The following is a 13992-nucleotide window of genomic DNA, read 5'->3' as shown; positions in this document are numbered from 1 at the left end:
TTCTTCCTCATATACGCTGGGCACCTTGAGGGCAGGGATGAGCTCTTTTTTAAAAAAAACCATATCTTCAGCCTCATAAAGTCTCTGGGGCATTATATTGGCTCAGTCATTGTGGGTTGATGAATTCCGTGGGCACTTGAGAAGGTTCGTATTCAAAATAACTAACAGGAAAATATGATGCAAGTTTAAATTATTGTTCCATGAAATTCTATTTCTGTGAAAAATAATCAGTCCTCATACTTGTGACTTCTAAGATATACTGAGAACTTTTCCTGACACCAATGTTTATCTTGGTTGCCCATCTGTAAGACCAAGGACCGTATTGCTAAATAGATGATCATGGTATTCAGTTTCTTCAAACCCATTTCCATGGAGCAAGTCAGTCATTAGTTGTGACTAAATCATGTTTTCTAACTTCTCTTTTTAGCACTCAAGAGCAAAAGAGCACATTCCCTCTCTCCTAGATTCAATAATTGCCTTATTTTATGCCCCCACTGATTGATATATCTTTCAGGAGAAACCTCAATGGATACATTCTCAGTTTTAATTAAGGTAATTCAGTAGACATAAATAAAAGTAAGGTCAAGTTGTTGACACTTCAAAATATTTTTAATAAGTAATTTCAAAAATTATAAGAGCAATTATTCAAGGGGACTTATGTCTCAAGCTTAGTACAGATGATATAATTGCTAATGCATTATTTTATGGGTCAAATGCTTATTTATTTCTGTGCTTGTCGTAATAAAATGTGAACTTCATGAAGACAGAGACCTATCAAAGACAGCCTGCCCTCTGTTGTATACTCAGAGTCTAACAGCACAGTGCTTGCAATCTAAAAATCACCTAGCAAATATTTTTTACTGCATAAATTACCTCCCGTCTCCACAGCAATATTAAGAACTGGATAGTATTCTCCCTTCTTTTCAGAGGGAACAATTGAGATTCAGATAATTGACATCTCTAAAGTAGAACTGGGATATGATTTTAAATTCTTTACTTTTTTTTTTAGTACAGTGTACCTGTCTAACCACACTATACTTCTCTTACTATCAAAACCTGAAAAATATTCAGTGATTACAATTTTTTATATATCTGACTTTTTTTTCCCATGGTGATTGGCCATACCACTTCCGTTTAGTAAAAAAGGTACACTCTCGTTTTTAGGACACGAGGCTATAGAAAGTGGAGAGGAAACCCAAGCAATAGACACATGGTGGCAGATATTTAAAAAAGTAAAATAAGAAATATGGTAAGAAAAAAATGGGATATAGTCAGGGCACAGATGATCAATGACTTGGATATCTCAACATCAGAAGAATATGCAATTTCCTGACCATTGCAGCTAGTTTTTCTTGATTTTCAGAGCAGTCTCTTAAAAAAAACATTCTAGGCATACATTCTACTAGCATTTTAGTCATAGACAGTAATAGTTTTTATAAAGAGGATAGAAAATATTAAAACGTGTTTCTAATGGAGAACCTTTCAAGGAAAGAAACTTAGGAGACATCTTCCATTCCGGTTTATCATGACCACTGGGATACCTCTGCCTTGATCAGGGTAACTCTAAATGGAAGACAGGAGCTTTATCAAGAGTGCACTCTGGGATTTATGAACCATTGGCTCTATGATTGTAGAGACACTCATTCTTGGTTACATATGGAAAAGCAAGCCAAGATATTTTTAAAAATTGCTGAGTATGAAAAAAGCACTATGTTAACTAGATCTATACTTATTAAGGACCTAAAACTTCAAAAAAATTGAAAGCAGATTGCATACGAACCAAGCAATGAGATGACGCCAAAGAGGGGCACCCTGCTGAAAAGAACAGACCTTTTTTTCCTAGTAACCGTGTAATTTAAAGCCAGATGCAGATGGTGCATTTTGTTTTTGTTTACTCTCAGCAGATTGATCAAAATTATTAAGAAATATTGAACCCTGCAAGATGACTGACTGGAGACATCAGACAACTGCTGCCATCAGCAAAGGAGTCTAAAAGGGGAGTGAACCTGGTGCTTTGAAGGTCTGCCTTGAAACACAAGTTGAGGTTTATTGAACTGTCACCTGAGGTCACAGAGAATGAACAGCTCCAGGCCCCAGCCACTCCAGAAGCAACCCTGAAATGAGACAGTTAGAGCACTCTTGAAGAAGGAAGCAGTGAGTGAATGGGAGAACTTTCACACATGCCTTGTGAGCTTCTGCTACCCTAGACAAGAGAAAGACATTCCAGGCTCTTCCCCTTTCCCTCTCCTACACCAGCCAGGTACAGAGTGCTGGCTAGAACCAGGAGAGTAACCAGTTGGATCTAAGTGGAGCCCAGGAATCTCCAATTCCTAGTGAGCTCCCTGCTGGTGGCTATCAAATCCCTCACAGAGAGGCTCTGTGAGTCACACCCTGTAGTGGTGATCTACACTTCATGGGCATTCCTCCCTACCTTACTCTCCAACACACATCAGGGGCAATGCATCCACACTGGGGACATTTCTCCAGGGGCATCAGAGCCCATTCAGGCTCTAGATCAGGGCTGCAAATGTGGCTTGCCCTTGAGATCTGCCATTATGAGTAGGGTGGGAACTAGGAAGCACGTGCCTCGCACAGCATAATGGCCACAGCCCTGGCCACCTACACACTCAAGGAGAAACACTGAGTCTCTGCCATCAAGGCTAGGGCTTCTTTTCTGCTCCTGTGTGAACATCACCTAGATGGGAGGAGGCTACTTCATGTCCCCAAAACTCCCGTGCCAGAATAGAACCATGGGGCTTCTCTCAACCACTCACCAATCCTGTTTTTGGGCTGCATAGGCTGAGGAAGGAGATACAAAACTTCTGGTCAACCACAACCCCTGGTGCTTGTACAGAGGGAGGGGAAAGTTCCCAAACTCATGGAAAGGACTTGCTCTGCCTTTGTCACACTCGCTCGGTGAAGCAGTGCTAGATGATTTGCCCCCAGTTCACCATCCTTCCTGCCACTGCTGCCCCTCTTTTTTATTTTTTGAGTTGGAGTCTCACTCTGTCGCCCAGACTGGAGTGCAGTGGCCTGCTGGGCTCCGGAGATCCTTCAGCCTCAGCCTTTCAAGTAGCTGGAACTACAGGCGCGTGCTACCACGCTAGTTTTTTGATTTATTGTAGAGATGAGGTCTTGCCAAGTTGCCCAGGCGGGTCTCGAACCTGCGGGATCATGCAATCCACTCACCTCAGCCTCCCAAAGTGCTGGGATTACAGGCTGAGCCACCGAGCCCAACTAACCTTCACTTTTTAAGGAGAATTAAAACCCTTTCCAAACATGCAATCCCTAAGAAAATATATCACTTCCAGATCAGCCTTTCAGGAGACGCTTAAGGACAGAAATGAAAGAATGGCTATACCCATTGCAAAAGCATAGGTAAGCACAGAGTGTACACATCATACAAATCAACTACAAAGCATGCAACTCAATGCAGGTATTTAATAACAATATTGTAGAGAAAAAGCTCTACTTATTAATAATTAATTTAAATGTGAATGAACTGAAGACATTACTTAAAAGGCACAGAGTGGAAAATTAGATTAAAAAACATCATCCAACTTTCTGCTGCCTTCAGGAAACCCATCTCACTGCAAATGAGCACACAGCCTCAGGAAAAAACCTAGAGAAAGATCTCCTAGGAAAATTGAAAACAAAAAAGAGCAGGAGTAGTTATTCTTATATGAGAAAAAAAGGGAAAAAACAGACTTTAAACTAATAAAAGTTAAAAAGAGAAATAAAGGGCACTTCGTAATGGTAAAGTACTCAATTCACCAACGTGAAACATCCATTTTGGTGTTTCTGCACCCAATATAGGAGCACCCAGATTTATAAAACAATTGGTAATTAATCTAAGAGAGCCATAGGTAGCCATACAATAATAGCAGAAAACTTCAACATCACTTTAACAGTTTTAGATGGATCATCAAGGCAGAAAAATTACCAGCAAATCTGGAAACTTACAAACCAGACAAATTAGATCTAATAGAAATCTACAGAACACTTCACCAAAAACACACGGAATATATTATACATTCTTCTCATCAGCACACAGAATATACTTTGAGATTGACCACATACTCAGACATAAATCAAGCCTGAACAAATTTTAAAAGGTTGAAATCATACCAAGCATCTTCTCAGACCACAGAGGAATAAAAATAAATAGCATTACCAACAAGAATCCTCCAAAACACACAAATACATGGAAATTAAACAATGTGCTTCTGAATGACTTTTGAGTTAACACAAAAATTAAGACAGAAAAACTAAGATTTCTGGAAACAAACAAAAACTAAGACACAACATACCAAAACCTTTGGGATACCATGAAAGAGAAGCTGAGACGGAAGCTTGTAACATATCATACACACATCAATAAAATAGCGGGATCTCAAGTAAATAGTCAAACATTGCACTTGGGAGAGTTGGAAAGACAAGGATACTCCAATTTCCAAAAGTACTAGAAGACTAGAAATTATTTTTTAAAAATTAAAGATAAATGAAATAGAGACCCCTCAAAAAATTGCACAAAATACCAACTAGTGAAAAAGCTGGTACTTTGAAAGGATAAATAAAATTGACAGACACCTAGCCAGATTAACAGCAAAAAACAGATAATTCAGATAAACACAATTAGAAATGATAAAGGTGATATTATAACAAATCCTGAAGATATAAAAAAGATGATCAGAAACTATTAAGAACATTCGTATGAGAGTAAACTAGGAAATCTAGAGAAAAATGGATAAATTCCTGGCACCATGCAACTTCCTAAGATTGAGAGAGGAATAAATGAAACCCTAAAGAGACCAATAATAATCCAAGAAATTGATTCAATAATTCACCTGAGCCAGATGGATTCCCAGTTGAACTCTACCAGAAATCTAAGAAATTTAATACCAATCCTACCGAAAGTATTCCCAGAAATTGAGAATGAATCCTTCCTAGCACATTCTATGGAACCAATATCATTCTGATACCCTAAAATGACAAAGACCCAACAAGTAAAGAAAGCAACAGGTCATTTTCCCTGATAAATATAGGTGCAAAAATTCTCAGCAAGAGACTAACAAATTTCATACAACTGTACATTACAAGTTTTGTTTATTAGGACTAGATGAGCTTTACTCCTAGGATGTAAAGCAGGTTCAACATGTCCAAATCAATAATAGTAATCTACCACATAAACAGATGTAAAATCAAGAACCACAATAGTACCTTAACAGACACAGAAAAGTCTTTTGATAAAATTCAAAATTCCTTCTTGATAAAAAAACTCTCCAACACCTAGGCATCAAAAGAACACTTCTCACAATAATAAGGGCCATCCGTGACAACTTTGAAGTGAAAATCATATTCAACAAGCAGAAACTAGAAGCAGACCCCCTAAAAAGGAGAACAAGATGAAGATGTCCACTTTCACCATGCCTATTTGACATAGTATTAGAAGTTCTAGACACAGCAATCAGGAAGGAGAAAGAAATTATAGGTACCAAAATAGGAAAATCGGAAGTTAAACTATCCCTCTTTGCAGATGGTGTGAATTTATACCCACAAAACCCTAAAGAGTGTACCAAACATGTCCTTGTACTAATAAATGACTTCAGTAAAGTATCAAGATAAAAAAAAATCAATGGGCAAAATTAATTGCATTTCTCTACAGCAACAATAAGCAAGCTCCAGGAACAAAATCAAAAACACAATAACATTCAAAATAACCCTAAAAAATTAAATACCTATATTCATCTAACATAAGAGGTAAAAGATTTTTACACTGGGGGCCACGGAACACAGCTCAAAGAAATCAAAGACGACACAAACAAATGGAAGAACATACCATGCTCATGGATTAGAAGAATCAATATTTTCAAGATGTCCATTCTACCCAAACAAATCTACAGATTCAAAACCATCCATCACAAACTACCAGTCACATTTTTCACAGACATAAGAAAGACAATACTTAAGTTCATATGGAAGCAAAAAGAATCCAAACAAAGCTATCCTCAGTAAGAAGAACAAAGTTGATGGCAACACATTTACAGACTTCAAACACTACTACAAGTCTACAGTTAGCAAAACAGCATGATGCTGGTACAAAAATAGAAACAAGGACCAATGGAACAAGATAGTGAACCCAGAAATAAAGCCACATATCTTCAATCAATTAATCTTTGAGAAATCTGGCAAAAACAAACATTGGTATAAAGAACATCTATTTAGCAAATGAGCTGGGAAAACTGGGTAAGCACTTGCAGACAAATAATACTGGATCTCTACTTATCACTATGCACAAAAATTAACTCAAAATGGATCAAGGACTTAAATGTGAAACCTCAAACTATAAAAATCTTAGAAGAAAACCTAGGGAACACCTTTTTAAACATCAGCCTACACTATGAATTAATGACCAAGTCCAAAAAAGCAAATGCAGCAAAATCTAAAATTGACAGATGGGACCCTATTAAGTTAAAAAGTTTTTGCACAGCACAAGAAATCATTACAGAATAAAGAGACAACCCACAGAATGGAAAAAATATATTTGCAAGCTAGGCATCTGATAAGGGCCTAACGTCTAGGATCTATAAGGAACTCAAATTAACACAAAACAACTACAGTAATAAATAACCCTATTAAAAAGTGAGCAAAAGTCATGAACAGGCACCTCTGCAGGGATGACACATGAGAAACCAACAAACACAAAAAATGTTCAGCCTCACTAATCAAAGAAATACAAATAAAAGTTATAATAAGATATCATCTCACACTGGTCAGGATGAGTATCATTAACAAATCAAAAACCAATGGGTGTTGGTGAGGATGTGGGAAAAAGGGAATGCTCAAACACTATTGGTGGAAATGTAAGCTAGTTCAACTTTTGTGGAAAGCAATTTGGAGATTTTCCAAAGAACAACACATAGTGCTACAATTTGGCCCAGCATCCAGCTTCTGAGAGTATACCCAAAGGAACAAAAAATAGCTCAACTGAAAGACACCTGCACTTGTTTATTGTAGCACTGCTCACAATAGCAAATACGTGGAACCATCAAAACACCCATCAGAAGTGAACTAGATAAAGAAAATGTGGTTCATACATATGATGGAATACTATGCAGCTTTAAAGAAGAACAAAATCATGTCTTTTGTGGAAACATGGATGTAGCTGGAGACCATCATTCTAAATGAATTATCACAGAAACAAAAAACTGAATGCCATATGTTTTCACTCATGTGTGCACTGATAATAACCAAATATGTCTTGGAATGTGCAAGAACTTCCTAAAGATGTAAAAACATAACAACATGACAATAAATAATTCTCTTCAAGGCGAACCCCAATAATAGGGAAAGAACATGTTAAAGCAATTACAGGTATGAATAACAAGTATAAATGAGATGTTTAAGAAATAAATATGGACCACCGGGCAAGATGGCGACAGAACAGATCAGACTGTGAGAGTCTCTGCAAACACGAGTGTCCTGAAAGACTCTCTGCATGAGTGGGCGTGTGCCTGTGGGTGAGTATAAGTCCATCTGAGGGAAGACTTGGGTTCATGTACCCAGGGCGCTCCTCTGGAGGTGACTGTAACCCCCACCACCCTGAGACTGGAAATCCAGGTGTGCAGGAACGTCTGCCATTCTCAGGATTCTCTTGAGAGGAGGCAGCAGAGAACAGCTGCCCCTCAGACCACACCTGGCCCTTGTTGTCACCTGCAGCAACAGACCTGACACAAGAAGGCAGGCAGTGGAAATCTGGAATAAAACTCTGTGGCCAGTGATGGGACGCGAATGGTCGCCCATCTTCTCAGTTCCAGACAGAACAAAGATTTGCATTGCCTTGCCCAGCTCCACCTAGCCTCCACCTTGGAACCCAGAGACTATTAGCTCATCAGACTCAGGGACACGGACGCCTTTCCCACACGCTAGAAATAGGTACAGACATGTCAGTTCTGAGTGGGAGATCTGACCGCAGCAGCAGTGAGTAGGTTAAGTCCAGATCTGATCCATCCTACTCCCACAGTAGTCCATGGGGGCATCTGACCCACACTGAGAGCAACTCTATCAGTCGGCACTGAGAGCAGAGGGAAGGGACTAGAGATCAAAGCCACTCCCTAAGGTGGGGACCTGAAAGAAACCTGGACTCACAGAAACTGCCAGAAAGCGAGTTTTTGTTGGTTTGTTTGTTTTAGTTTTAGTCCTTTTCTTCTTTCTTACTGTTTGTGTTTACGTTTTTGTGCTTGCTTTGTTTCTGTTATTTTTTCCTTAGTTTCTCTGTTTATGTATAGGAATTCTTTAGGAAGAGTGCACTGACTGGGGGTTTTTGTTTGTTTATTTGTATGATTGTCTGTATATTTTCATCTTTTTTGTTTTTACTATCTTTGTCTCTCTCTTTATATGTTAGTTGGCTATACCCATCTGTTTTCTCTCTTCTTTTTCTTTCTCAAACACCCTTTCATCTTTCTCTTTCCTTTCTCCATTCTTTTCCCTTCTCTTATCTCATTTTGCTTTCAGGAGGCAAACAGACACCACCACTGCCTGGACAGATTGTAAGGCAGTAGGAAGTGGGTTCCAGGGGGCCTACACATCCATCAGCAGATACTGGGATCTGCAGATGGCTTTTGAATCACAGATCCCCCCCTCAATTTTATCTCAAAACTGAAAAAAGAACAGGCCTCTGCCCCAGTCCAGTTTCAGAATTGAGCAAAACCAAAGGATCTACATTAGGAAGAATAGGAGATTGAGCAAACAGAAATAAAGCTATTCCCCCATCACTGAACAACAGAATTAAAGAAGAGGACTAGAGGGGGGAGGGAGAAAAACCTACACAAATAAAAAAAAAACCAAAGGAAGTATATGAGTCTCAAACAGACCACTGGGAGTTCACCTACAGGGAATACAGTCTCTGGAACTGAAGCAATGAAGAGCCCCCAGAATAACTGATCTCAAGTCACAAACACAGATATCAAGCTATTAATAGGGAGAATAGATAAAAATGAGGGGAGACAAGAAGAAAAAATGAAGGTGCTGATAACTGAGATAACAGCAATAAATAATACAGTGAATGAAATAAACAACAAACTGATAAGCATGGAAAGCAGAATTAACCAAACAGAAGAAAGACCTCAAAGCTTGAAGACCAAAATATGGAGCTAACTCAAGCTGTTAAAAACATAGAAAAAAGGCTTAAAGAGACAGAACAAAGTTTCTAAGAGATGAACGATTATTTCAAAAGGCTGGACCTAAGATTAATTGGAATCCCCGAGGAAGACAGAGAGACAGAGACCACCCTGAAACAAGCATCCCATGAAATTATTCAAGAAAACTTCCCTCGTCTCATCAGATACACAACCATTCAAACACAAGAGATTCAGAGGACCCCTGTAAGACAATAAAAAAGAAAACCAACTTCTAGACACTTAGTAATTTGCCTACACAAAGTAGGTATGAAAGAAAAAAATCCTAAAGGCAGCAAGAGGGAAGACCTACCGGGGAAGACTAGTTAGAATAGCAGCAGACTTATCTACAGAAATACTTCAGCCTAGGGGATCTTGGAACTCAATCTTCAATGTTCTCAAAGACAAAAAATTTCAACAAAGAATTACCTACTCAGCTAAGCTAAGTTTCATCAGTGATGGAGAATTAAAATACTTTTCAGACATTCAACTCCCAAGACTTTATGTTGCCTCCAGACCAGCTCTTCAAGAAACACTTAAGAAAGTATTAAACTCAGAAGAAAGGAAAAAAACAGAATGACAATGAGCTTCACAAGAATGCAGGAAAAAGATTAAAAACACACATGAATCAACCTAAGAACCTCATGACAGGGACAAACTCTCACATCTCAATAATTAGCCTGAAGGTGAATGGACTAAATACACTACTGAAAAGACATAGAATTGCAAATTGTATAAAATATCATGAGGCTACAATATATTGTCTCCAAGAGACTCATCTCACTGGAAAGGACACTCACAGATTTAAAGTAAGTGGATGGGGAAAAAAAATTCAGGCTAACAGAACACAAAAGAAAGCAGAAGTTGCGATCTTAATATAAGAGAAAAATACCCTCTAAGCTATCAAAAATGTAAAAAGATATGGAAGGTCACTACATTATGATAAAATGTTAAATCCATCAACAAGAAATATCTATTCTAAACATATATGCACTCAACATAGGAGCACTAACTTTCATAACGCAGGTTCTAGATAGCCTGAAAAAAGATATTGACTCTAACACTATCATAGCTGGGGACTTAAACACCCCACTCACAGCCCTAGACAGATCATCAAGACAAAAAGTCACCAAGGAGATCCAGAACCTCAGTGTGAGGTTTGACCAAATGGACTTAATTGATACCTACAGAACACTCCACCCAACAACCAAGGAATATACATTCTACTCATCGCCACATGGAATGTACTCTAAGATCGATCACATCCTTGGCTATAAATCAAGTATGAGCAAATTCCATAAGATTTAAATTCTGTCAAACACCTTCTCAGACCACAGTTAAATAAAATTAAATATCAACACCAACAAAGTTCTCTCAAAACCCACAAAGACATGGATACTAAACAACATGGTGCTAAACAACTCCTGGGTCAACATGGAAATCAAAACAGAGATTAAAAGATACCTGAAAACAAATGAAAACAAAGAAACATCTTAACAAAATCTCTGGGATGCCATGAAAGCAGTCCTAAGAGGGGAATTCATATGTCTACAAACACACATGAAGAAAATGGAAAGATCAAAAGTTATCAACCTAACAAATCAAATAAGGAAGCTGTAAAAGCAAGACCACCAAAACCCTGACTTCAGCAGAAGAATTCAGATCATCAAAATAAAAACCAATATTCAGGACATAGAAAACAAAAACGTAATACAAAAAAATCATTGAAACCAAAGACTGGTTTTTTGAAGGGATAAACAAGATTGATGGACCCCTAGCTAGACTGACCAAGAAAAAGAGAAAAAAGGTCCAAATAAACACAATCAGAAATGCAAAAGATCAAGTCACAACTGACCCCATAGAAATACAAAAGATTATCAGAGATTACCATGTACACCTGCATGGAAACAAACTCGAAAACCTAAAGGAAATGGAAGACTTTTTTGCATCACACAACCTCCCCAGGTTGAAATAAGAAGAAATTGGAATCCTAAATAGACCAATAACAACCAAGGAAATGGACTATGTCATAAGAAAACTACCTACAAAAAAAAAGCCCTGCAGAATTCTACAGAACATACAAGGAGGAACTGATACCAGTACTATTGAAAGTATTCCAGGCAATCAAGAAAGATAGAACTCTCCCCAATCACTTTATGAAGCTAACATCACATTGATAACCAAACGAGGTAAAGATCCAACAAAGAAAGAGAACTACAGGTCAATATCCTTTGATGAACATAGATGCTAAAATTCTCAACAAGATTCTGGTAAACCGGAACCAACAACACATCTCAAAAATCATCAGTAACTCAAAAAACAACAGATGCTGGAGAGGATGCGGGGTAAAGGGGATACTTTTACACTATTGGTGGGAGTGTAAACTAGTACAGCCTCTGTGGAAAACAGTTTGGCAATTCCTAAAAGCTCTAAAAATCGACCTTCCATATGACCCCACAATCCCTCTACTAGAATATACCTGGAGGAACTCAAATCACTCTATAAAAAAGATACCTGCACATGTATGTTTATTGCAGCACTGTTCACAATAGCAAAAACATTGATGATGTGGACAGGAAGTATGTATCAAAATGCTTGTACTTGAACTGCAATTGTAAAACATGGGTATTTCTCACTACATGGAAGATTCAGAGGACTTGATGCAAACTCATTTGCACCCACAGATTATCTCGCTGACATGATGGGTCACAAGGAACCACATTAAATCAGAAGGCAACTTGGATGAGAATGGCAAAACAAATAATAATAATAATTTCAAGAACCTGGACAATTCAAAAAACATTCTTCTTTCTAAATTTGGAAGTTAAGTTGCTTTTTTATAGATCTAGGTATGAATTATTTCTTAATTAAAATTCACCATAAATGATGCAAGGCAGACTTTCTTATCAACAAAGAGTATATATAAAGCATTTTGCATTTTGCGTAGGCATAGTTAATAAATAATTACAAGTTCCTATTTTAAAAAGAGTTAGAAAGCATGAAACAAGTAAGGAAAGTAGTTGATTACATTTGCGATCAGTCAGGGGATAAATTTTGGTGGCCTCCATTAAAGAAGTGGCATTATAGATAAAAATGAGTAGTTGGATTGAAGCTATATTGAATAACTATATTTAATGGAGGAAGAAGAGAGTAAGAGTCAAAGATGGAAATGGGGTGTTAGGCTCAGTCACTGGGATGGATGGACTAGATGGAAGTGATTCATAGGTAATTTCCAAGACAAAAAAGAAGAGGAAGAAAAGGAAATTGCTGTGGATTTGCTTTAGCCAGATCTTGTGATTTGACTTGATTCAAGGGCACCTATTGAAAACAGAGAAAAAGATTACATGTGTTGTGTGCTTCAATTGTTCTTAGAAACTGGGCTTTCTTTGTATAGTTGACATTAAATTTGAATTTGAACAGGAGGGAAGGAAGAAAGAAGGAAACAAATACTTCTAAGTCTTCAAATTGTGAATTATCATGTTAGATCTTGCAACCTTCATCATCTCATGACATTACTATAATAAATATTTAAGATAAGTATTTTCATCCCCATATTACAGATGATGTCAGAAACTTCTTTCTTTTCTCAGGTCATGTAGCTTGCTGGTGTTTGATGGGTTGCCGTGTGAAAAAGCAGTGGGACTTGTGGCATTTAGTTCCGGAGAAAACCCCTAAAACAAATAAACTCAGATTTCAGTAGACAGTTAAGAAATAATATTAGAGAACAATATCTAACAATTAGAGCTATCTAAAATGGTTTTTTAGCTTTCAGGAGAATCAGACAACAAGGTAAATAACCACCTATCAGAGTTGCTATTGGTAAATAAACTTTCTTTATGGGGTAGAAGATGGGATTAATCTTTAATTTCAGCTATAATATTCTAGTAATCGTGTATAAGCTCCTTTAAAATATATGCATGTTATACATGGATGACATGATGGGAAAAAACTTTTCATAAATTACCTTTTTTAATTCTGTTGAAAACAAGTTGATTAAACTTCATGAGGGAGATACTATTTTCATTTATACATGAGGAAATTGAGGCACCCACAGGTAAGCAAGAACAATTTTTCAAAACCAAATAGTTATTAAGCGTAGGAGACAGAATTGCAGCTGAGTCTACCTTTTAAGAAAAGTTTCTCATTTCAACACTATTAACATTTGGGTCAGGTGTTCTTTGTTGTGGAGACTGTCCAGTGTATTGTAGGGCATTTAGCAGTATTATTGACCACTATTCACCAGATTCTCCCTTCTGCAAGTTGTGAATGCTTTAGACCCTGTCCAGTGCTCCTAGGGCATAAAATGGTTGAGAACTACTGCCTTACCAGGAAGATGCCTATTTTGCCTAAGTTCGATGCTATCATTGTCATCTCTGCTCTTTGTACCCAACTTTAAACACTTGTAAAATCTATATTCCTCATAAAAAGAATGTTCCTCTTTTTACTGAATATCTTATTCAGCAATATAAAAAGGCTGCACTAGTACTATGATATGTAATTATTTTAACTCATTAATTTAATTACTTTAATTCATTCTTCATGAAATAAGAAACCCTTCACATTATAGAAACGTGAGTTAAGAAATGAAGATACTGTTATTGTTGTTGACATCATTACTGGTCATTACTCTCCTATTATCATTTTTGCCCTAATATAAAAGTAACCAGACATGACTTAATTTTATAGTAACATCACCACTGCCAGTGTGATTTGAATCCTGTGGGGAACATTATATTTCTGGGCTTGACTGTGCATTTGGAGGCTGTGACACACCTTGCCAGAAATAAGCTCCTCTCCTTGACTGTCCACCTTTGAC

Source organism: Carlito syrichta, unplaced genomic scaffold, assembly GCF_000164805.1.
Source record: "Carlito syrichta isolate Samal-C Ts95f unplaced genomic scaffold, Tarsius_syrichta-2.0.1 Scaffold305469, whole genome shotgun sequence".
In the NCBI taxonomy this organism is placed as follows: domain Eukaryota; kingdom Metazoa; phylum Chordata; class Mammalia; order Primates; family Tarsiidae; genus Carlito; species Carlito syrichta.
Note: the sequence above shows the minus strand (reverse complement) of the source record.